This window comes from Schistocerca piceifrons, chromosome 9 (assembly GCF_021461385.2).
Source record: "Schistocerca piceifrons isolate TAMUIC-IGC-003096 chromosome 9, iqSchPice1.1, whole genome shotgun sequence".
Taxonomy (NCBI): domain Eukaryota; kingdom Metazoa; phylum Arthropoda; class Insecta; order Orthoptera; family Acrididae; genus Schistocerca; species Schistocerca piceifrons.
Window position 1 is genome coordinate 218,714,938 of NC_060146.1, and position 24,323 is coordinate 218,739,260.

General features: G+C 42.2%; 2 protein-coding genes across 5 annotated transcripts in view; one reads left to right on the top strand and one right to left on the bottom strand.

Annotated features, from left to right (window-relative positions):
- LOC124716943 overlaps positions 1-9,419 on the bottom strand; it is a 69,846-nt gene extending 60,427 nt beyond the window's left edge. The window contains exon 1 of one of the 2 annotated variants that reach the window (XM_047243526.1): positions 9,300-9,419. The gene's annotated coding sequence lies outside the window, so the exon portion shown is untranslated. The remainder of the gene's footprint in view (positions 1-9,299) is intronic. The other variant, XM_047243525.1, reaches the window with a different exon arrangement.
- The window catches only part of LOC124716940 (G patch domain-containing protein 2), a 165,779-nt gene that overhangs the window by 10,678 nt on the left and 130,778 nt on the right, over positions 1-24,323 (top strand). The gene's annotated exons all lie outside the window — the stretch shown is intronic.

The following is a 24,323-nucleotide window of genomic DNA, read 5'->3' on the forward strand; positions in this document are numbered from 1 at the left end:
TACCAAGACTAAGTTATCTGTACACCATTCAATCTTTCGACCAACTTTGTTGTATGGGAGCGAAAGCTGGGTGGATTCAGGTTACCTTATCAGTAAGGTTGAGGTTACGGATATGAAAGTAGCTAGGATGATTGCAGGTACTAGTAGATGGGAACAACAACAGGAGGGTGTCCACAATGAGGAAATCAAAGAAAAACTGGGAATGAACTCTATAGATGTAGCAGTCAGGGCGAACAGGCTTAGATGGTGGGGTCATGTTACACGCACGGGAGAAGCAAGGTTACCCAAGAGACTCCTGGGTTCAGCATTAGAGGGTAGGAGGAGTCGGGGCAGACCAAGGAGAAGGTACCTTGATTCGGTTAAGAATGATTTTGAAGTAATAGGCATAACATCAGAAGAGGCACCAATGTTAGCACTGAATAGGGGATCATGGAGGAATTTTATTAGGGGGACTATGCTCCAGACTGAACGCTGAAAGGCACAATCAGTCTTAAATGATGATGATGATGATGATGATGACTACAGATACATCAGCTTCAGCCAACAATGAAGAAAGAAGTCCTGCATTCAAGTTTTTTTATAATTTGTTTTGTCAGGAAAAGGCAGCAACAACAATTTCTTTGGAAAAAATTTTGTAGTTGGCTAATTGAGTGAACATAACCTTCAATGACAACTAAATAATTTCTACCAAAATAATGATAATAATAATAATAATAATAATAATAATAACAATAACAACCCATCGATTCCTGTTATGGAGGGGTATGGTTTACAAGATACTGCAATGTACAGGGGTCGAGTCATTGACGTATAGTTTAGGATCACTTTCACCATCTGAACAAATACAGTCTTCCTGGACATCAATGGATTTAAGTAATTGATGATTACAATTGGATTTTATGTCATTTCCTGAGAGATTTTAACAAGCTAGTTTTTTGTTATTTACTTCCGCCCCCTCAGTATGTGAGACATTAAAATATTGACTGAAGGTCGGAATCGTAATTGTTGAATGTACTGCAACAAACTGAATATTTTGCTTCAAAATTTTATTGCTCAAAACTAGTGAATTTTGGCCCATGATCATTTCCAAATGCCGATGTACAGCAATGAAGTGTGCTGTCATATTTACAACTACTTAATGTCATGTGGGAATTAGGAATTTGTTGCCACACACAAGTCAAGTTACTTGTATACAAGTATAACAAGAACTGGAACGACTGTAAGTGCATATTGCTCTGAATGCCATAAGACTGTAATTTTATTGTGATGTGGATTCTTAAGACACTTTTTCAACCACAGTGCATCTTTCGACTTGCATCAGTGCACGTGCAATTGTTATAAAGAGTGATGATATACACTGTTCTGACAGTGTGCTTAGCTCTTATTGTGAAGTAGCATTTCACCTTATGTCATAGTACACTTACACCCAGATACACTCCGCAAGCTACCTTGTGGTGTGTTATGGGAGGTACTTGTAATACCACCAGTATTCTCCTCTTTCCCTGTTCGATTTGTGAGTGGAGTATAGGCAGAATGATTGTTGGTAAACATCCGTGTCAGCTGTAATTTCTCTGATTTTCTCATCGTGGTCATTTCCCGAGATGTGTGTGGGAGAAGCTGCTATGTTACCCAACTCTCCTCGGAACATACACTCTCGGACTCTCAACTGCAAACTCTCTGTGCTGCAATACTCCTCTCTTGTGCCATCTGCCACTAGTGTTTGTCAATCACATTCGTAAAACTGTCACATTTAGTAAGTGATCCAGTGACTAGTCATGCCGCTCTTCGTTGGATCTTCTCTACGAGCAATTAATTGGACTTAAGGCTGCACGACAAATTACTCTTATCATGACATTCTTCGTTCCAAACAATTATTCAAAGAAGGTTTACTGGCAAAAAATTAAGAAAACTGTGAACAGCCTTTGGAGAACGGTGGCTGCTTTCATTTTTGGCGCTCAAAATACACTGCCTTTCTCCAGTCACCTAAAACTGTCCTCCCATTGCCTATGCAAACTGACATGTTGCCAAGTTGTGTCCCATAGAGGCAATGTACCCTGACCCTGTTCTAGATTTACAAGGGCAGGAATGTAAGTGAAACACTACAGTACACAACCTCTCATGACTACACTGTTATTTTTAAATCTTTAATGCCTTACATGAAATTCTTTTTTGTTGGTTACTCACAAATGAGTGCCCACTGGAATACACACAGTTCAGGTGGTTTCGATCCCATTCCGTGGGACCTCCCCTCGCTAGACTCGAACCTCGGACTCTCGCTTTTGCAGGCAAATGCTCTGCTGACTGAGAAGTATGCACAGCTCCACTCCCACCAGCAACTTTCTTCTACCCTCTAAATTCACAGAAGCTCTCTCATTTACTTTTCTGGACTTGCACTCTTGGAAGAAAGTTTTTTATGGAGACATTTTTTTGATGCTCTGACATTTGTCAGTGCATATTGTACCAGAGAGTGTACCACTTCAGTGGACCTCGGATGCTGCAGTTTGTCACACACATATTGTACAGTACTGGTGTTTAGTCACTCAAGGGGAGAGTAAATACTTATATTTGAATACGAAACTTCTAAACAAGAACTAGGTATACTTCATCAGAATGGATCCACTAAACAGTATTAAATGTCAAATTAAATGACAAAGTTAGAGCTGTTGATCGTGTTCCTGTCAGTAAATGACTAATACTCTCGAGTATTAACGACAACTGATAGAGACATGAATTATGTCATTGTATGTGGTTTGTCAGCTTGGAAGTTTCTTGGTTAGAAACATGAGAATTAGGAAGAGAAGTAAAAAAGATACTGTGGTATGCCATACATACAGGGAAATAGAAGACAGCCACAGTGTCATAACCATACATATTTGAGATACTTCAGCATGAACGTGTAATACCAGTGAAATGTAGCAGTAGAGAAGCAATGAGTTTTTAAGAAAGAATTTAAATAAAAAGATGTACTGTTTCAAGGAAAGTTAATGCAGAAAGATTAACTGCACATTGAGGATAGTGCTGTGTAAAGATCACTAAAAAATAACATTGTTACACTCTTCATCTGTCTCAGTGGTGCAAGCTGCATGCAAATCTAAAGATTCCCTCTGCAATTCTACGCAGTGAATATATTTTTGAATTGGTCTGTCCTGCAACTCCTCTTTGTCATACGTCACTGGAACATCAGAGAACAACACTTATTTACTGAAAGACGATGAGGCTAATTAACATAAGTTCAAAACCTCACAATTGTTATTAGTTTATCTTAGAATATTCTGAAAGACATTCATCATACATGTTGGCTTTACACTAAATAAAACGACACACTCCTTCAAGTCAGTGTGGACTTTTTTTTAAGCACTCAGGTGAAGCTTAATGGACTCTCTTTACCTGAGAGATTATGAAGGTAGTAATAAGTACTTGGATTTCTTGTTTAATAATACTGGAAACTCCTGGATGGAGCATTACATAAAATAAGGGAAAGGCAACTGTTCACATACAGCAGATTGATGATGTGTGCAGCACAGAAACATGAAACAGGAAATAGCATTTGCACTAGCTTTCAAACAGTAGCTCTTTTTCTTGCAAAAGTACACACATTCACACGCACAACCACCCAGACATCCAAGACCACACTCCCACAAACACCGGAGTCTGCATTTGGATGTTAGTCTGGTTGTGCGTGTGACTTGCTAGAAAAATAGCTACTATTTGAGAGCTAGTATGATTGCTGTTTCCTGTTACATGTTTCTGTGTTCCACACATCAACCCTCAATAGGGAAGCAATTGCAATTCAGCCTCACCGTTTAGTAAACAGAGTTCACAATTGAATTAAAAAGTTCCATTTTCTGGCTGCATCTAATTTAATAAAAATTGCCAAGCTTCCAGTAGCTATAAACAGTGGCAGTGACAAGTGTCAAAAGCTTGAATAGTATTCAGTTTGATATTATTACAAAACTGAGAAGGTTTTATTAATGCAGTTACACTATGGAAGATTCAAAGGACACAAAAACTGCATTTATTAAGTATCCAAATGGATAGTAGGGTAGTTTTCTTGTCATGCAGAATCCAACATCTCACTGGTGATTTATTTGGGTACAAATATGCAACCTGTTACTTTTTCCAGATTTTTCCTATGATTTATTTTCTGTACCATTAACCAGTTTTTTAGGCACTGCATGCTCATCATCAGGTAGGGGTGTTACAGGGACGTTATCTAGACCATGTGCAGGTACACACTGTGATACTGGTGCTGGTGGTGATAGGACACTTATGCATAAGCTTTCAGCTTCTATAGCCATCTGCCTTTTCCTTCATTGTTGATATTACAACTTGGAGTTTCCATTGTTAAGTTTTGGTTGCTTACAGTAACGAAATTTTTGTCCCGTAAATGTTTTGTTACCGATGACTAAATTTCTATTTCCTCTAGCACCACGACCACAGTGTCTTAACTGCACATGGTCCAGATAATGTTCCTGTAACATCACCATCTGATATGGAGCCTGCAGTAGCTCAAAAACAGGTTAATGGTACACAAAACAAATTATATCAAAAATTAAATTACCTATTTAAGCCACAGTTTCAGTTTGTCATCCACAATGGATATACAGAGGAGAGGGACAGCATCTTATTTTGGAAATCAAAATGACTTCAGGTATCCCTGGTGTGTTTGTATAATTCTCCTCTATGAATGATTTCTTGAACACGAAATTTAAAATTTTGGCACTTGTTTTACTATCTTCATCTGCCACACCAGACTGGTCAACAAGTGACTGGATGGAAGCCTTAGTCCCTATTACCAATCTTGCGTAGGACCAGAATTTTCTAGGGTTCTCTGCCAGAACTTTTGCTAAGGTGTGATGATGGTAGCTGTATGCTTCACGCACAGGTCTTCACAGACCAATGAATCTGTTCTAACATTTGCTTGTCGTCATTTGTGCATTCTCTTTTGAACTGTGAATGCAGCAGCCTTTGCTTCCTCAGGATCTTCAGAATTTGGTTGTTAAACCATGGTGGGTCTTCCCTGTTCTTTAACCACTTACTAGGCACGACTTCAGACCACGATTTACAGTCTACTTAAATTTGCCTATAATTCCTTTGCATCCATCTTATTGGAACTAAGTGATGTCAGTGGACTGTCTAAGTGAGATGCTAACAACTGCTTATCTGTTCTATCCTTCTTGACTGATTTATTAACTTTCAGAACAGTAGTCGCTATAATGATATCATGATTGCAAATCCTCGTTTATATACAGACATTGTTGATAAGGTGCAGTCTGTTTGTAGCTGTAAGGTCTAAGATATTTCTGCTGCATGTGGGCTGCCAAGCTAGCTGCTCAAGACAGTTCTCAGAGAATGTGTTCAAAAGTATTTCACATTACTGTCGTCTGTCTGTACCCCCCATAATGAATCCATAGACATCCCAGTCAATACTCCGTAGGTTAAGGTTGCTTCCAACTAGTATTGCATGATCTGATTATTTACGTGCTACTGACCATAAACTTTCTTTGAATGACTCTAGAACCGTCACAGCTGAATTGAATGACCGGTAAACGCATCCAACAGTTAACTTGGTTTCACCTACACCTGTTACACGTGATCAGATAACTTCACAGTCACACTCAACTTCGCCCTCACTAGAGACAGTATTTTTGTCAGCTGTAATAAACACTCCGCTGCTATGATCTATAATCTGTCTTTGTGACTTATGTTCCACGACTCAGTAAATATCTCGAAGCTTTCTACTTTGCGTCTCAGCCAGCGCTCAGTCCTAAGAATAATTTGAGTATGAGAACTTTCCTTCAGGGCAGTGGATTTGTTAACTTTATTATGACTACTTAGACGGTTACTGATAAAATTTTGACAGTCAGAGTGTCTTTACTTTGAACACGCTGTGACTTCCCTTGCTGCATATTGTATTGACTGGTGAGTGTTCATCACCGCATATCAAACTACTGTCTAGCCTAAAAAGCCCTCGTGTGCACTAGACACATACTCTGCTACCCGAGTAGTTGCTTCCTTTGGGTAATACAGCCCTGACCTATCAAGAGAAGTCCTACAAATCCCCACATCATAATGCAGGTCTAAAAATATGCAGCCAAGACAGTCACAGAGTCGACGAAGTCTTTCTTTGAGACCGTCCACTCGGCTCCAAACCAAAGGACCCTGATTCACTCTGGGAACAACAATGCAAATTGAGAGTGCTGCTTGCACCCAGCAAGTGAGGTCAGTGATCTTTACCACCTCTGCCAGCCACGTGTATGAACTGAGGAGGACCTCAGAACCCATGTGACAGGCTTCATCGGTGCTGACATGAGCCACAACTTGCAGACAACTGCAGCCTGCACGCTCAGTAGCAGCAGGCAGGGCTGCATCCACATCTCGAATGAGGCCCCCCGGCAGATGTACTCATTGAACATTGGCTTTCCCTCCAGCCCTGAACGCTATCTGCTTAGCTTAAGGGGCCCCATAACACCCCCCCCCCCCCCCCCCCAATGCACCTGCTCAAACCCTGTTTAAGGAGTGTCCACCTGCCCACTCACAGGGTGAATGGACGAGGCCAAGTGGCCAGTCTCCACATTGGTCCTCAGCTTCGAGCAACACGATTGCATTACTACCTGCCACTCACTCTGCTGTGAGGACGGATCCACTGTATCGGGTATACTAGGAGGTGCCTCAGAAGCAGAGCATGTGGGCAAAACAAGTGACACCTGATGTGTCCCACATGACGAGCCAGGTTTTCCACCACCACTACATCCTGAGACAGTAGGCGGAAGGTGACTGACCACAGCCAAAATTGCATTCAGCTGTTAGTAAACCACATGGCTGCATCCGTACACAGCGTCCACACATCCTAGCAAGACTAACTGAAGAAGTAAACTATAAAAGCAGATAGAACCCTAGATATGCTGCATGCTAACCTTCTGACGCTGGTGTTTTAATGAGCTGTATAACTGGCTGTTCACTGAGCAACTATTGTGCTACAGACAGAATAAATTTACACTTACAAAACATGAGATTACATGTGTTCAACAGAAAAACATGCACAAAATTTAATTATTTGAAATTGCACTGCAATAAACCTTACCTGTGCCAAGATAATTGCAGAAATTATCTCAATTGCTAGGAGAACTGAATGGGACTGTATGAAAAATTTACAGAAAAACTGAAAGAAATAGAACTTGGCTGCTGACAAATGGACTGTGTTTTCCGAAATAAACAATACTGGGGAAGAACGGGAAGAGAAAAGATTTTAATGTCCTGGTCACAAGGATGTTGTGACTGGTGGATCACAAATTCAGATGCAAGGGGAAGAAATCCGACATCTCCTTTCCAAAGGAATTGTTCTGGCATTCGCCTTAAGTGACTTAGGAAAATTACAAAAATACAAATGTAGATGGCTGGACAGACCTCCCGAATTAGGGTTATGCATGCCAATGACTGTACTACATCGCTCAGTAATAGTATTAGAACCATTTATTGGACGGTGATTTTGTAGGAAATCTGAAGTCTTTATAACATCTTCCAGTCGCAAGAAAGAATTAAGTTTTAGTTATTTTTTATGGTCTGTGAAATGGGTGAGATGATTAGTGTCGTAACAGTAGGACCTTTTCTTTCTTCTCGACCAGGGGAGAAAATAGCAATAGAAGCTTCAAATAAAATGTACCATCGTCCATTTGCAAATTATTATGGCATGTAGGAACAACTTTTAGTTCTGGTAAGAAATTGGTGTGCGAATACAGTTGCTTTTTCCTTCAGCCATTAGTGACACCCCGTAGCAATTCTAATTTTCCTATGTGTACGATGGTCATGAATTTGACCCCCCCCCCCCCCTCCCCACACTCTCTCTCTCTCTCTCTCATATATATCCAGTGTCATTCCAGGATTGGCAGTTGGGCCTCAGTACCTGGAGATGTCAGTGACCATGTGTGTGTCAGTTGTGTTTTTCACTTCTGGTGAAGGTTGTATGCAGTTTGAAAGCTGAACATTTCTAGCATTATTTTCGCTGTGCCTGTCCACGACTGCCTTCCTGTGTTGTGAGCAGCACTCTATCCTTTCCATATTGTGTTTCTCCAGCCCTGTATGTTCCAGTGTTTGATTTAATCTACCAACACTACCACAGCTAAAACCTGCATGCATCTGTGATGCAGACCAGGGGTTCCCAGACATTTCCTCCAATGGAACTCTTTGTGATCCTGTTACTTTAACTTAACACATTATTTATTTTGAAGGTTAATGAAATGTAAAAAAACGAGAAAAATTTGTTTCACTCAGTTAGAGCTTCAGTTTTAGATCACAACTGATAACACAAAATTATATTAAAAAAATAGTATCGTCATATTGAAGAAAAACATTTTATTAATAGTTTTTTGCGGAGCATTTATTCTCTTCCTGCGGAAACTGGTGTTTTTCGAAGCACAGTTTGGGAGACCTCGTGTGGATCTACATCTGAATTAGGTTAGAAGGTGACAGTTTATGATTTTACGAAGCCAACAAATAAATGTGAATGCAAAATGAATATTCCGCTGTAATATACGTCCAGTATCACAAAATTGTGAACCCTGCTGTTGTGACTGGTTTATGCAGTGATGGATTTGACGCTACGCGCTGAAAAGCGCTAAAATAACGTTTTAAAGAAGTCTAAATTTCAATCCCTGCCCCGGGAAGTTTACAGTACCGGCACCTGTATTTTTAGAAATCAAGCACTGGGTTCATGAGCAGTCCGTTGTAGACAACAATTGATTGATATTTGACTGGTTTTTGTTTATAAATAGCCGAAACAGATAAATTCAGCAAGCATGTAATATATAATTGACATAACTCCGACAGTTAGTTTGGTTGCAAATTACGTACTACATACATCGCAGATTAACTATAAAAAATACAATTTGGGGGGGGGGGGGGGGGGCAGTCCGCACCTGTCTGTCAGAAATAAACGAGAGTAACCGTATGGTTGGAGCGTGGTCTGTTTACGCGTACTGACAAGTTATCCGAATTCTGCGTGTGTGCACAGGAAGTGACAGGTAAACGTGTACAGAAGCGCCTGCATATTATTTTTATTCTTATTGTATTTTACACCCTTGTGCTAGTTCGCCTGTCATTTACTGCACTTTAAATCACTGGGTTTTTACCTGTTCTGTCACTACATATATGCAATGATATTGTGAATTTTTCGGCCTTTGACTTTTGTACATAGCACTGTCAGACGATGTGACACACACACACACACACACACACACACACACACACACGGCAGCTGCAACGAAGTCTTGTCTACGACAAAATTTTGTAAGATGTCGTACCTTTACATTAGTCAGTGAAGAACGGTGGTTGTAGTGACCTTGCATCGATTACATTCACATACATCTCACCGTGTCGTCTGCGAAATTCGGAAGCTCTGATAGCAGAATGGTGCGTGCTCCCCGTGTTTGGATGCCGGTTACTGGCCCCTTCTACCCCCACCCCACGCTTCTTTGTCCGCTCAGCCCCTGCATCCAGCGGCGAGCTGCGATGTTCGCAGACGGCGTCTCGTAGTCAGTTTTTAACGGTCGTGAGGGAACCAGGTGTTGCCCAACGTGTCGCGAAGGGTCCAAGCCCAGGAACTGAACACACTAAACACAACTACTTCATGATACACGCACTTCACTGACTTGTTTCCGCATCCGTGATCTAGTTTTTTTTTTAAATTATGAATTTTTAAAAAAATTAGTCCCCAGTCAGAGTAAATTACAAATTGTTTAAATGGTGGCGTATTCAGTTTCTGGCTATCAGTGGTTTGCTACTGAAGTTTAGCTTTCATGCTACTCATCTCAAACGACATCCATAGTCTGCAAACCAATGTGAAGTGCGCACAGAGAGGGTACGGCCAACTGCACCAGTTATTAGGGCTCCTTCCCATCTCATTCATGTATGGAGTGCGGAAAGAATGTTTAAATGCTTCCGTGTGCGCTGCTCTCGCGATCCCTACGTGAGCGATAATAGGAGCTTGTAGTTTATTCCTAGAGCCAATATTTAAAGTCACTTGTTAAACACTTGTGAGTAGGCTTTCTCTGGATAATTGGTGTGTATCTTGAAGCGTGCCAGTTCTGTTTCCTCATCGCCTCTGCGACACTCTCCCATGGATCAAATAAATTCGTGACAATTATTGCTGTCGTCCTCTGTATATGGATCCCACAAACTTCAGCAATATTCTACGACGGGCCGTACGAGTGATTTGTAAGCAATCTCCTTTGTAGACTGGTTGCATTTCTCCAGTGATCCACCAATAACCGAAGTCTGCCATCCGCACCAACTACGACTGAGGCTATGTGATCGTTCCAGTCCCCACGCACTAGCACGCACAGCTGTTTGTATAAGTTGACCGATTCCAACTGTGACTCATTGATATTACAGCAGAACATCTGGGCGCTAATGACCGTTGAAGTTGTGCGCCCTAAAACCACAACAACAAAAAAAGCAGAACATCGATTAACAGTAAGTTTAGGGAATCGTGGATTGTCGGAACGCTGTAAAGGTCGGATAATCGGAGAAGAAGGAACCATGTCATTTATAGGGCTCAAAATGATGTAGTGAATCAAAATTAAGAAAAAAATTATGTTTCTAACAAAGAGAAAGTAAAACAGAAAATTGTAGACATTGAAAGTCTGTTTAAGAAAATGTGCAAAAAATTTTTGTTTTGATTTCTTAAACCTGATTTTGTGGCTGGATCACTCCAATTCTTTGCACACAACATGTCCAAAGTTATAGCAGTTGGGTCCTATTCCAAACTTTTGAGGACAGTTTCGAACGCATTCTTTGCTGCAGAGTGGCTGCTTTTTTCGTCTTATACGCGTTTTTCGTCATCTGACTTCTCTTGCTCAACATTTTAGTATCGTAAAACAAGATCGATGACCAGATCCATAACAGCAGCAAAGTCAACTTGCGGTAACCATTCCTCTACATCGGCAGGATTTACATCATTCTGAAGAGTTTACTAAACAGTTATTAAATGCCAGTGTCTTATTCATTAGTTTCTGGAAGTTCTTGCTCTTGGTTACTACTCGGGCGAACCTCCTGCGACGATTTTTTTGTAGAATAGTTTTCTTGAGGGTCTTTTGTGTTGAGGCGTTTCATTGTTTTCTCTAGCAAAGCTGACATATTTCCTTCTGTAACGTCGTTTTAACCAACTAATAACACGATTGTCCATTGGTTGGGGGAAAGGGGGTCGGGGCGAAAACATAGCTTTTTTGTCACCTTGTAGAAGTTCAGAATTAGAGGGGTGCCTTGGGGCTTGTCAGCAATACAGCCCCACGGTATGGTAGGTTTCTTGAGTAAAATCGATCGATAGTGTTCGCACGCTGTTAGGCGCGGAGCGCACGCGGATGGTCGAATAATCGGAGCAGTCGGTTAATCGAAGGTCGGATAATCGAGCTTCTGCTGCATAATCATAGGATACCACGTTTTTTCGTTTTGTGAAGTGCGCAGTTTTACTCTTCTGAATTTTTGAAGCAAGTTGCCCCATTTATATCACTTTGAAATCTTACCAAGGCCCGAGTGAATATTTGTGCAGCTTTCTCAGACAGTTCTTCGCCCTGTATCATCGTATCGTGCGAAAAAAAGTCTTATATAACTACTAACACTGCATGGAAAGTCATTAACATATAACATGAAAAGCAAGGGTTTGATCACGTTTCTCTGGGTCACACATGAAGTAACTCCTACATCTCTCGATGGCTCTGCATCAAAGATACCTTGCTGCGCCCTCCCTACCAATAAATCCTCAGTCCAGTCACAAATTTCACTTGATGCCCTACATGACCGTACTTTCTATAATAAGAGCAGGTGTGATACTGAGTAAGATGCTTTTCGGGAACCAAGAAACACTGCATCTAGTTGATTGCATGATCCATGGCACTTATGATGTCATGTATGAAAAGTGCGATCAAATTCAAATACTCGTTGCCTGTACCGTAACATGGCAACAGTTACGTGCGGTTGATATTTGCGTATACACCGAAATTGCTGTATCAAAGATAGAACTGTTGACGGCCACAAGTGGACCCTTGACGTCTTTTCAACAGTTTCTAAATACTTTTTAGTCGCTACCAAATACTGAATTCGTGACATATTTTAGAAACATATTATTTTTCCTCGCCAGTACCAGCAGCCTGAGATGGCTCCATTGGCCTATTTGTTGTTGTTGTTGTTGTTGTTGGTGGTGGTGGTGGTGGTGGTGGTGGTGGTGGTGGTGTAGTCTTCAGTCCAGATACTGGTTTGATGTAGCTCTCCATGCTGCTCAATCCTGTGCAAGCTTCTTCATATCCAAGTAACTATTGCAACCTACATCCATCTGAAACTGCTTAGTATATTCATCTCTTGGTTTCCATCTACGATTTTTACTCTCCACACTGTCCTCCAGTACTAAATTCATGAGCCCTTGATGCACCAGAATATGTCCTACCTAGCCAATCCTTCTTCTAGTCAAGTTGCGCCAGAAATTCCTTTTTCTCCCCAATTCTCGTCAGTACCACCTTAGTTACGTGATGTACCCATCAAATCTTCAGCATTCTTCTCCAACACCACATTTCGAATGCTTCTATTCTCTTCTAGTCTACACTATTATTGTCCGTGTTCCACTTCCATACATGGCTACACTCCAAATACCGTCAGAAAAGAATTCCTGACACTTAAATCGATACCCGGTGTTAACAAATTTCTCTTCTTCAGAAACGCTTTCCTTGCCGTTGCCAGTCTACATTTTATATCCTCTCTACTTCGATCATCATCAGTTATTTTACTCCCTAAATAGGAAAACTCATTTACTACTCTAAGTGTCTAATTTCCTAATCTGATTCCATCAGCATCACCTGATTTAATTCGACGACATTCCATTATCCTAGTTTTGCTTTATTAGAGGCCTATTTTCAGGTGAAGTTGCGTGTAATGAAATAGGACAGCAAAAAAGGCCGACCAAAAATAGTCACATCTGTACAGAAAAAAGTAAAATTGGTGTATTCCATGCCTTCAGTGTCAGTGAGTCACAAATGGAATCCGTCAGCTCCTAGAAATTCCTGAGTGGAGTCCAATAAATGACAGAGATACGAAATAAAATGGGACGATCACTTAGCCCCAATCGTAGGTTATGCATATGGCAGACTTTGATTCATCGGCAGGTTGCTATCAACATGGAGTCGGTCTAGAAAGGGGAGTGCTTTCAAATCACTTCGTCGTTTTATCTTAGAATATTGGTCAAGTGTGTGGGACATGCAGCAGATAGAACAGTGGGGAACATCGGACGTATACAGTGGAGGGCAGCACGAATGGTCACAGGTTTGTTTGACCTGTTGGAGAGTGCCACACAGGGAGCCTATTGATGATGAGCAGGCAGAGTTGCACGTATGGCCATCCGCTGATTTTTGTGATTTCGGCTTACAGCATGCGGTACTCAGACACCCGATTCTCGAACCTTCCACATTGGACGCTAATGTCGCACGATGGTGGAATGATCATAGTCGTCACATTTGCCAGTTCTCGAGTACATTGACGCTGATCACCGTGGATTGATGCGTTTAAACGAGCTTCATCTTCCCGACCTTGGAGAGTCTCTAATGTTAAAACGATCCTCCATATAATGAGAAAGCATTATCTTGCCCGCACATGGCACAAATGTTTCTGGTTATCTCCGCGGCTGTCACCGCACTATTGACCTCAAACAGAAGACAATGTCGGAAACTTTCCAATTTCTCCACTTAGCGCTCCGTTTTCTAGCGTCCACAGCTCCACTCACTATCTCCAAATGGCAAAATGTAAAGTCTTATAGCAACAGCGAACTTCGAATAAAAAATGACAATCGATAAATGGATCCATAGTAACCGGAATACCAACGGGTAACTCTCCATTTCACGACATTTCCGGGAAACGTCGCGTAATTTTGTCACGCGCAGTATCGACGACAGCGGGAACAGCTATCGACTTTCTTTAGCATTCGATACGGGCCTCAGAAACCTTCATGCACGCATATCAGAGATTTGTAAAAACGCGTTCCAGGCAGAGAGCTGGCATTGAATTTCTTTTGGCGGAAACCAGAGCATCGCAGGTATTCACCGATGCTTGCACGATGTCTGCGGAGGCCTGCCAGTGGACAAAAGCTCGGCGAGTCGTTGGGCTAGGCGTGCCAGCATCGCAACAACGTCGGCCAACCTGTCCGATCCCACGCGTACTGGCCGGACGCACACTGCCGTGACTCAGGAAAATGCAAACGAACTTCTTCTCCATGACCTACCCTAGAGGAGCTCACAAAACTTCATTGGACTACTCTTCATCCACCCTACAACCTGGATCTCGCGCCTTCCGACTTCCATCTGTTTGCCCCAATGGGGCATGCACTCAGCGGGAAACAATACGTGGATGGTAGGGAGGTTATTCATGCAGCAAGACTTTGGCTCCGATGTTGGCTACTGGGGAGGTACCATGCGGGTATACAGGCCCACTCAGTAAGGTGGCGTAAGGCTGTCGAATTAAACAGAGACTGTATTATAAACCAGGGTTTTGTAGCCAAAAGAGTGGGGGAATAATATGGTGTATCGGAATACAACCAACCTGTTTTTAGAAAAAATATTACATATTAAACGGCCCTCGTATAAACGATAAAACCAACGTTTCGATCGAATTACACCGGCCTTCCTCGGGGCAAGACTGATTTTACAGCAGGGAACGTGCCCGTGTTTATTGCAGGCAATATGGATTGTCAGTATCGCACTTTTTTTTCTTATGGGACTTAACATCTATGGTTATCAGTCCCCTAGAACTTAGAACTACTTAAACCTAACTAACCTAAGGACATCACACAACACCCAGTCATCACGAGGCAGAGAAAACCCCTGACCCCGCCGGGAATCGAACCCGGGAACCCGGGCGTGCTACCGCACGACCACGAGCTGCGGACATCGCACATTTTAGACGGTTTGATCGACAGTGCAATGGCATTATTTTAAGCGCCAGTATTCGTAATCACGTTAATATACTAAGGAATCAAATGCTTCTTACGGTACAGGTCTGTTGAAAATCGCACCAGGTTTGGCTGGATTCAGAGCTTCCCAGGACATATAAATCAACACTTGGTTCTTAACGCCCTGAAATCATTAGATGTAAAAGCAGCTTCTACATCTGCATACATACTCTGCAAACCACTGTACGGTGCGTGGCGGAGGGTACGCTGTACCACTGGTAGTAGTGTCCTTTCCTCTTCCACTCGCAGACAGTGTGAGCCCCGATTCCTCCACGCTTATCTTCGTGGTCCTTACGCGCAATGTATGTTGGCGGCAATAGAATCGTTCGGCAATCAGCTTCAAATGCCGGTTCTCTAAATTTTCTCAACAGTGTTTGCCGAAAAGAATTCCGCTTTCCCTCCAAGATTCGCGTTTGACTTCCCCAAGCATCTCCCTAATAATTGTGTATTGTTCGAGCACACCAGTAAATGATCTAGGAGCCCGCCTGTGGATTGTTTCAACGTCTTCCTTTAATCTGACTTGGTGTGGATCCCAAACACTCGAGCGGTATTCAAGAATAGGTTATAATGTCTAATATGTGCCTTCTTTATAGATGAACCACATTCGCCCAAAATTGTCTCAATAAACTGAAGTCGACCATTCTGTTTCCCTTCTACAATCCTCCATGCTCGTTCCATTTCATATCGCTTTGCAACGTTACGCCCAGCTATTTAAACTTCATGACTGTATCAACCAGTACACTACTGATGCTGTATCCGAAAACTAGACTTCTGTTTTTCCTGCCCATCCGCATTAACATACATTTTTCTACATTTTGTGTTAGCTGCTATTCAGCACACCAGTTAAAAATTTTGCCTAATTCATCTCGTACCCTCGTACAGTTAGTCACGTTGGACACCTTCCAGTGAAACACAGCGTCATCAGCAAACAACCGCAGATTGCAGTCCACATCGTTTGTATATATAGAGAGAATAACTCTAGCTCGAGCGGTAATAGTGAGTGTCCAGTATGTGTCTTCCGTGGGGCATTATTGACGGTGCCCTTGTCTCTAATGAACACTCACCGTCAAGAACAACATACTGGAATCTATTACTTAAGGAGTCTTAGAGCCACTCACATACCTGGGAACATATTCCGTATACTCGTACCTTCGTCAACAGGCTAGAGTTCTGTAGTAAACCTATGGTCTTGGGGCGTCACCAGAACATAAGGTGCAGGTAGGACAGCCATTTTTTAAATTGCGACCCCAAACAAAGACTTCATAAACCTCCTGACATTTATGTCAAATTGGATTGCTTTCCCGTACACACAGAGTCTGTCGACAGTAATTTGTGCGGCGCAAATAAAACGATGACGACTTAAGAAATTTTAATGACTGTAAATGAAACAGACTTACGTTAAGTCGGTGTACAGCAGTATCGAGAAGTTAGTTTGCGGCACGTAAATGTAGAGTGAGACGCGCGCTTGCACAACTGGATTGCCTCTACACAATTACCCGGCGGTGGCTTCTCTTATTCTTCTCAAGTACAAGGAAAGTTTTGCAATACAGCTTTATTTATTTAATTTTTTCGCCACAATGAATACACCTCTCCGTCCTCCGAAACCAATCCCTAAACCAGTTCTCCCAAGTTCCTGTAGGGAGTAAGGCACACCCATTGTCCCAAGCCCTCAGGAGGCCCTCATCATTTGAAAACTGCACTCCTTTCAGCTTCATTTTCACATGCGGGAACAGTGCAAAGTCACAAGGAGCGAGGTCTGGACTGTAAGGACGGTGCTAAAGCAGTTTCAGCCCTGTGTTGTTGTTGTTGTCGTCTTCAGTCCTGAGACTGGTTTGATGCAGCTCTCCATGCTACTCTATCCTGTGCAAGTTTCTTCATCTCCCAGTACCTACTGCAGCCTACATCCTTCTGAATCTGCTTAGTGTATTCATCTCTTGGTCTCCCTCTACGATTTTTACCCTCCACGCTGCCCTCCAATGCTAAATTTGCGATCCCTTGATGCCTCAGAATATGTCCTACCAACCAGTCCCTTCTTCTTGTCAAGTTGTGCCACAAACTCCTTTTCTCCCCAATTCTATTCAATACCTCCTCATTAGTTATGTGATCTACCCACCTTATCTTGAGCATTCTTCTGTAGCACCACATTTGGAAAGCTTCTATTCTCTTCTTGTCCAAACTATTTATCGTCCATGTTTCACTTCCATACATGACTACACTCCATACAAATACTTTCAGAAACGACTTCCTGACAATTAAATCTATACTCGATGTTAACAAATTTCTCTTCTTCAGAAACGCTTTCCTTGCCATTGCCAGTCTACATTTTATATCCTCTCTACTTCGACCTCATCAGTTATTTTGCTCCCCAAATAGCAAAACTCATTTACTACTTTAAGTGTCTCATTTCCTAATCTAATTCCCTCAGCATCACCCGACTTAATTTGACTACATTCCATTATCCTCGTTTTGCTTTTGATGTCCATCTTATATCCTCCTTTCAAGACACTGTCCATTCCGTTCAACTGCTCTTCCAAGTCCTTTGCTGTCTCTGACAGAATTACGATGTCATCGGCGAACCTCAACGTTTTTATTTTTTCTTCATGGGTTTTAATACCTTCTCCGAATTTTTCTTTTGTTTCCTTTACTGCTTGCTCAATATACAGATTGAATAACATCGGGGACAGGCTACAACCCTGTCTCACTTCCTTCCAATCCACTGCTTCCCTTTCATGCCCCTCGACTCTGATAACTGCCATCTGGTTTCTGTACAAATTGTAAATACCCTTTCGCTCCCTGTATTTTACCCCTGCCACCTTCAGAATTTGAAAGAGAGTATTCCAGTCAACATTGTCAAAAGCTTTCTCTAAGTCTACAAATGCTAGAAACGTAGGTTTACCTTTCCTTAATCTTTCTTCTAAGACAAATCGTAAGGTTAGTATTGCCTCACGTGTTCCAACATTTCTACCGAATCCAAACTGATCTTCCGCTAGGTCCGCTTCTACCACTTTTTCCATTCGTCTGTAAAGAATTTGCGTTAGTATTTTGCAGCTGTGACTTATTAAACTGATAGTTCGGTAATTTTCACATCTGTCAACACCTGTTTTCTTTGGGATTGGAATTATTATATTCTTCTAGAAGTCTGAGGGTATTTCGCCTGTTTCATACATCTTGCTCACCAGATGGTAGAGTTTTGTCAGGACTGGCTCTCCCAATGCCGTCAGTAGTTCCAATGGGATGTTGTCTACTCCCGGGGCCTTGTTTCGACTCAGGTCTTTCAGTGATCTGTCAAACTCTTCACGCAGTATCGTATCTCCCATTTCATCTTCATCTACATCCTGTACCGCGCAAATATTCGGAGCGTTGTCCTGATGGAGTAAGGATATCACACACACCCATGCCGAGGCAGGATTCGAACTTGCGACCGTAGCAGTCGCGCGGTTCCCCCTAGAACCGCTCGGCCACCGCAGCCGGCTACATTTGTAAAGGGCGTTTATAATGATATAGATTAGCGTAGCACGTTTGACGCCATATTTAGTGTTATCAGAAGCGTAATGGATAAAGGAAGAGGAGAAGATGGAAATGACAGTGACGGTAGCTGTTGGGAAAGAACAGAACATAAATAGAGAAATCTGCCGACGGGGGTAGGGACAAGTTGGGATGGGGGGTACTGACGTTAGTGAGCTACACAGAATGCGGGAGAGGTGGCTTTTGTAACGGAAGGTGGACCATTAACTGGCTTTCGAAACATGGAAGGTATTTAATTTCTCTGGTATTTTGAAGAAGATTGTTCCAAAATCATGTTCCCGATGCAGGAAATGGTAGGACATGGTAGTGTTACTTTAAGGTGCAGAAATGATTTTACTTTGTTGAGAACGTGTTTTCGTACTGTGGTGTTGAAATAGGAGAGTAAGTGTTGAAGACAAGCAAGAGGGAGTACAGTGATTGAGAGGACGATAGAATTATTCGTAGGATTGTGTGATATGGCCGAAAAAACATACGTCACAGATGTGTCGCACACAGTTATTTATCGCTAGTTCCAGTCTGAGTGATTCCCCCCATATAAGAATGGAGAACCATGTAACCACAGTCGAATGTGGGGAGTGTTAGTGTCTCTCCGAGCGTCTTTTTAAGCTCGAAAGGAAATAGTTTTTTATATTCATGTTATGAGTGAAGTGACCCGGACACCTTACAAACTGTGGTTATGCGTTCGTCCAGCCTAAATGATGGTCCAGAATTATCCCCAAGCTGTTTGCAAAGGAAGGAAGGATTATTTCTGTATCGTTTGGGGTTAATGGTGGAAGAGATGCTCTGACCGAGAGCATAGTAACACTTTCATGAGCGACTAAGATTGCTTTCGTTTTATATGGTATAAGTTTCTCATCTAAGTTATGCGCCTACACTGTTAGGACAACTAAATTGGCGTTTACGTGATAGATGGCTGTGCATAGGTGTGTTGGACTTGCACTTAGATATAACTGAATATCGTCAGCGTATAGGTGATATTTGCTGTGGGAGAGAATAGTTGACATATGATTAATATGTAATGAAGAGCAATGGGCCCAATACTGATCCCCATATTGTGACCTTTTTGTTTTTTACACACTGTTAGCAAGATGTAAAATACGAGTAAAGTCGCTATACAACACTTAAAAAAGGCTTGTGAGTTTAGCAAGTGGAACGTCAAAGTTAAAGAGTGGAGAAAGCTTTGATGTAATAGTAGAAGCACACTATAACCGCCTGTTGCTTGTCCATAGTTTGTTTCAGTTCGTCAGTCACTTTCATAAGAGCTGTCGTCATGCTGCGATTTTGCCGGAAACCGGATTGCTATACATCTAAAAGATTATTTAATGTTAAATATTCAGTTAGCTGTTTGTGAACTATGTATTTGGCTGATTCTTTATTGCATTGTTGTTTTACGAGTCCCTGCTTCCATGCTGTTGGAAATATGCTGGCGGTCAGAGAATGGTTAAAAATGTCCGTAGTTTTTGGCAGTAGAGGATTGCCGAGTAAATTGACCATCTACAACGTTGCATTATCGGGCCCTGCAGCTGCCGAATGAATTCGTGCAGTTGATTTCCGGATTGTATTACGGCTTACCGGCTCCAGAAAAAAAACTTCGAATGTACAAAACACCCATTCTTCTAGCGGACAGATGGTTTGTGCCCTTGTGCGTTGCTCGAGTAAAGATATCTATGTAACGAAATACTCATTTACGTCCTCAGTAGAAAGTCTCTAGCTCGTGTTTTGAGTTTGCCTATTCCTAGGCCTCAGTTATTCGTAGATATTTCAGTGGCTATTCAGATGCTCTCGGGTTTTAACCGCAAAATTGTTATTAATGCGTGTATTTGAAATCTTCGAAAAAATACACGCAGAACATTTACTACACAAGTAGTCGGCACGAATGTTTTCGGAAGCCTGGTGCTACGCTCATGTGCTCAGACGTCACAATTACATTAATTTATGTGGAATTGTACGCAGTGCCAGATTTGTTGAGAGTGCTGACTAGGACGGTTCAAGCGAGGTCCCAGATGAACTCTTTCGAAGGGGGTAGCGCGTACGTACCGGGAGCCTATCGTAGGATGGATAAATCACTAACCTCATACAGTTATTCGGCGCTACTGTGATGAGTAATCAGTGAAAGGCGGTTTGCCGTTAGGATTCCATATCTCCTCTGCAATTCGGCGCCAACCAACTACCAAGCTGGCTACGTCGTGCTGGTCCACATTGACGGCTCTTCGAATCCCCAAGTTCGTGAAGAATTTGTCAGTCCGGAAGAGGGTGGTGTTTGGCGTTAATAATTTTAAGGTTGCTCATACGTCCGTCTTCCATAGATATGTCAACGATACGTAGATATTTTGCACAAATAATGTGATTTATACATTGATACTATAATGTCGATACATTTCTCAGATGCATCGGCATTTCATAATTCAGGCTTCTGTTACTTTTTTTGACCTTAGATATAGGTAAATACGGTTTTTCATATACTCTTTTAAGTGAAGTTAACAAAATGACAATTCATTAAGAATTTTTAGCACCACATTGATATAAGACAGTAAACAAGAATACAAACATCATCGTTCAGATTTATTCAGCAGAAGGAATTAAGTTTCGCAGTAGCGCGAAAAGTGTGAGGTGATCCACATGAGTTCCAAAAGAAATCCGTTGGAATTCGATTACTCGATAAATAGTACAATTCTAAAGGCTGTCAATTCAACTAAGTACCAGGGTGTAAAAATTACGAACAACTTCAACTGCAAAGACCACATAGATAACATTGTGGGGAAGGCGAGCCAAAGGTTGCGTTTCATTGGCAGGACACTTAGAAGATGCAACAAGTCCACTAAAGAGACAGCTTACACTACACTCGTCCGTCCTCTGTTAGAATATTGCTGCGCGGTGTGGGATCCTTACCAGGTGGGATTGACGGATGACATCGAAAGGGTGCAAAAAAGGGCAGCTCGTTTTGTATTATCGCGTAATAGGGGAGAGAGTGTGGCAGATATGATACGCGAGTTGGGTTGGAAGTCATTAAAGCAAAGACGTTTTTCGTTGCGGCGATATCTATTTACGAAATTTCAATGCGAAAATAGTTTGTTGAGCCCAGCCTACATAGGTAGGAACGATCATCAAAATAAAATAAGAGAAATCAGAGCTCGAACAGAAAGGTTTAGGTGTTCGTTTTCCCCGCGCGCTGTTCGGGAGTTTAATGGTAGAGAGATAGTATGATTGTGGTTCGATGAACCCTCTGCCAGGCACTTAAATGTGAATTGCAGAGTAATCATGTACATCTAGATGTAGTGCTCATAGCTCCTGAGGTGCGCATTTTAGAGCCCCTGTTTACCGGTAACTGTAGATCATATATGTAACGACTTCCAGGGGCAACAGAATTTTGATGTTTACTATTTCGTATAATTATTGACCGAATTTAAACTCCTGTGATGATCTACTACGAAGTAAGAAATTGTGCGTATGTCTTTAAGCAGCCTAAGTCACAGTGCGCAAATTATCCCGACTGTATTCATACAGTATTTGAGAATGAGGCCACTAAGCGACCAGTTATCTGCAGCTCACACTTTTTCCACTGCAGACAACGTTGTTCGGCAGTGCGGTGGCCGGGGCGGCTTTGAAAGGGAATGGGATTCACGGAACACATTCGCTACCGGGAGACGAGCAGCAAGCGTGGTCGGTGCTTACCAGTTCTACGGTCTGCAGTCGCAGGTTCTCGGGATGTTGCGGTGAAGTGGCAACAGCGTCGGGAAATTCCCAGTTTTGTCTCAGGACTGAGTAGCTCGGCTGTCAGCCGTGTGTTTACCTCCGCAACAATTTAATTTTCGCGTTTTCCGTTGGCTGTAGAACATGTTCGATATACTGCCTGAATGCCGTAATTTACAGAATATAAGACGCTACGGACTACAAGATGCATTGCAAATCCAGACAAAAATATCTGTTTTGTAAAGCCGAAGTAGCCTTTATTAAAATCCCTGAAAATCGCCATTTGAACTTGCTGCTGCTGCTTCTTCTTCTTCGTCGTTGTCACCGTTGTCATCTTCATATATAACATGGTCTTCACTGCTTTGTAGAGCGTTGCTTAAGCCGTACTACTGGAAAGATTTAACAGTAATGTCTTCTCTTACTCAAGACCACGACTGTTTTCCACTGATACACTTGTTCGATTGTAGGTCGTTTTAAAGCTCCATTCGGCGTGAATTCATGTTGGATTTCATACATTTGTTCCATTCTTTACATGTGTTATTTATCGTCACATCAAGAGGTTGCAGTTGTGAAGGTAAGTCCTCCCACAATAACAGCAAGCTTTATATTTCCCTGTCTCGCACAAAATTTTTCGAATGACTACTGAACTGATCTAACACAAGAAGAGGACTCTTCTTCCATAGTACCTTTCCTTCTCTCCCACACTCTGTAAATCATAATTCCCTACCAGCCTCGTGCATCCAGCCCTTGCCATGTACGTGAACACCATCACCTGGTCGTATTTCTGAAGGTTTTGGCTTTGTTTTATGCTTGAAACTGATCACAATGTGCGAGGACAACAATCTAGTGCACTTTTTCCTATCCACTTGGTTTTATAGTTATAGTCTGAGTACCTCTCATGGCAGCAGTTCTGTTACTCGCCTCATTAAAAATCAGAGGAATTTCTTCCATATTCGTTATTTGGATTAGTTCCACACTGGTTTTCTTTTGATGTTGAATAATAAAGCGATGGAAGGGTAATGTTTTCTCTTCATACTGTTGTGGCATTTTCTGAGATTTTTGGTTTTGCTTCGTATGCTAAGTCCACGACACTTTACAAACCTGTAGCACCAACGAACTCTGAAAGTCTGTTTGGTTCCATTGTAGCGCTAGGTTACAAGCATGTATTTGAATCATTTTCATATTAATTACAATGCCATTTCTATGGTGTCTTGGTGCCCTTGAATCCACTTCAACATGTCATCCTCTGAAACTTCCTGGCAGATTAAAACTGTGTGCCAGACCGAGACTCGAACTCGGGACCTTTGCCTTTTGCGGGCAAGTTCTCTACCAACTGGGTTTCCCAACCACGACTCACGACCCATCCTCGCAATTTTACTTCCCTCAGTATCTCGTCTCTTACCTTCCAAACTTCACAGTTCTCCTGCGAAAAGTTCTGTGAAGTAGGTAGAGCACTTGCCCACGAAAGGCAAAGGTCCCGAGATCGAGTCTCGGTCTGACACACAGTTTTAATCTGCCAAGAAGTTTCAGATCAGCGCACACGCCGCTGCAAAGAGAAAATCTCATTCTGGAAACATCCCCCAGGCTGTGGCTAAGGTATATCTCCGTAATATCCTTTCTTCCAGCAGTGCTAGTCCTGCAAGTTTTGCAGAGCTTCTGTGAAGTTTGGAAGGTAGGAGACGAGGTAGTGGCTGAAGTAAAATTGTGAGGACAGGTCGTGAGTCGTGCTTGGGTAGCTCAGTTGGTGGAGCACTTGCCCGCGAAAGGCAAAGGTCCCGAGTTCGAGTCTCGGTCCGGCACACAGTTTTAATCTGCCAATAAGTTTCAAATCGGCGCACACTCCGCTGCAGAGAGAAAATCTGATTCTGGAAACGTCATCCTCTAGTTTTGGCCATTTTGCATTCAGTCCTGTATTTGCTCGTTTAGTTGTCCTCAAGTTTTCAGTTCTTCTTTACTAGCCCACGATCACGAATGTTTCGTTTCTGTTGATGGAGGGCCGAAATGCGGCTCAGCTGCTCTGTCGTCATGTCGTTCTGCTTATGGTATTACTTTTAACTTATGGCCCGCATCATACGACCATCTTTCATTTTTTCCATTACGAATCTTGCTACTAAGAAAAATGTTG